The sequence below is a fragment of the Anneissia japonica genome, unplaced genomic scaffold (genome assembly GCF_011630105.1).
Source record: "Anneissia japonica isolate Jap-2015-1 unplaced genomic scaffold, ASM1163010v1 scaffold4053_len30625_cov183, whole genome shotgun sequence".
In the NCBI taxonomy this organism is placed as follows: Eukaryota; Metazoa; Echinodermata; class Crinoidea; order Comatulida; family Comatulidae; genus Anneissia; species Anneissia japonica.
The window spans coordinates 2,489-4,492 of NW_022710670.1; the positions used below are offsets into that span (position 1 = coordinate 2,489).

Consider the following 2,004-nt stretch of genomic DNA (forward strand, 5'->3'; position numbering starts at 1 on the left):
TTATTTTCCGGGGACCGAGCAAACACAAAACGTTCTTATAACGTTTGCGAAATTAATTGTGGCTAATGTCAACGTTCACACATCGTTGTAAGAATGTTCAAACGTTGTGAGGTTGTGAAATTAGGTTATCCGTACATAAAAATAACGTTTTTATCCCCTAACACGTAACGTTATAACGTTCTTAGAACGTAATCTGTGGCTGGGGAGGAGGGTTAATGTCTCCTAATCTGCCCTGCATGTCACCACTCACTAATTGCATATTTAAGCTAATTTGCAAATGAAAAAAAGAAAAAAAAAGAAAAAAAAAAATAGGCCTAGTGACTTATTCGATTTCGGATGCTTAAATCTAATTGGTGATACTCCAACCAAAAAAAAACTAATAATCATAAAATTCCCATGAAAAACTGGACATATTGGTGATTGCTCATGCAGAACGAAAACTTCTTTGAAGTTGGAACGTCAACATTCATTGACCTAGTTGTTTTCTTAGCATGTGAAACGAACTCTGTTCACAGTACGATTGTCTAAACAGGTTGGTTATTCAAATTCATATACTTTAGTCTACTAAAGAACTGCACGTTTTTGATTAAATTAAGGTTTTGTGTTTGCAGAATATTTAAAAATCGTCCTGTAGTAGTAGTACGTATTCATACATAGGCTAGGCTACTAGGTTAGGCCAGGCCTATACTGTTACTGTACATACAGGCAGCCTAGTTGGGGCCTGGCTAGGCCTACGCACTAAACTAGGCAGGCTAGGCTGGGTAGGCTGCTGTGCCTGTATGAGCTGACTAATCATAACAGGGCTAATTAATAGTCCCTACACGGCCCCACAAATTTGTTGTTCCTCCTTCTAGATAGAAGTAGGCCCTAGCCTAGGCCTAGTACATTTCTTTAATTTAAGCTGTTGTGTTGTAGCGGATTATGACCGGTTGAGCCGCCGACAAGTTGAGCCGCCGGTCATTTCTATGGAACGCTGAGCGCGTCTCTCAGTGAATGTAGTGCGTTAATTGCGGCGTATTTCAATTAATTTATTCGTTCTTGTTACTGTTGTTTGGGATGTATTTCAGTTTATTTACTCAGTTATTTCAATTTATTTAATACTCGGTTTTTGCACTGATTTATTAAATATTTATTGTTTATAGTCATCTGTCTAATTCAGTCGGTTTGCCAGATAGTAAAAACTCCATACATTCTTATCATTTATTATATATAATGATATATAATAAATATAATTTAATTAAATAATTTAACAAAATAGTACAAATAATGAATAAGTTAATTGAAATACGCCGCAAACCAAACGTAAAAAATAATCAAATAGTCAAATAATATTTAAATGTGTTAGGCCTATGTTATTATACAGTATTTACTATGGTTTTGTAATTTATATACTTTTTATTTTTGCACTATTTGTTAAACTTATATATAATAAATAATTTAATTAAATAATTTAACAAAATAGTACAAATAAAGAATAAGTTAATTGAAATACGCCACAAACCAAACGTAAAAAATAATCAAGTTATTACATTTTGAATACGATTTTGCATGACTATAAATTTAAATGTGTTAGTCCTATGTTATTATACAGTATTTACTATGGTTTTATAATTTATATATTTTTATTTTTGTACTATTTGTTAAACTTATATATAATAAATAATTTAATTAAATAATTTAACAAAATAGTACAAATAACGAATAAGTTAATTGAAATACGCCACAAACCAAACGTAAAAAATAATCAAGTTATTACATTTTGAATACGATTTTGCATGACTATAAACAATAAATTTATATGTGTTAGTCCTATGTTATTATACAGTATTTACTATGGTTTTATAATTTATATATTTTTATTTTTGTACTATTTGTTAAACTTATATATAATAAATAATTTAATTAAATAATTTAACAAAATAGTACAAATAACGAATAAGTTAATTGAAATACGCCGCAAACCAAACATAAAAAATAATCAAGTTATTACATTTTTAATACGAT

At 29.7% G+C, this 2,004-nt stretch overlaps 1 long non-coding RNA gene across 2 annotated transcripts in view; it reads left to right on the plus strand.

Moving 5' to 3' along the window:
* Nucleotides 1–458: 458 nt before the first annotated feature.
* LOC117107088 overlaps nucleotides 459–2,004 on the plus strand; it is a 26,357-nt gene continuing 24,811 nt past the window's right edge. For both annotated transcript variants that reach the window (XR_004445191.1, XR_004445190.1), the window contains exon 1: nucleotides 459–532. This is a non-coding gene — a long non-coding RNA (uncharacterized LOC117107088). The remainder of the gene's footprint in view (nucleotides 533–2,004) is intronic.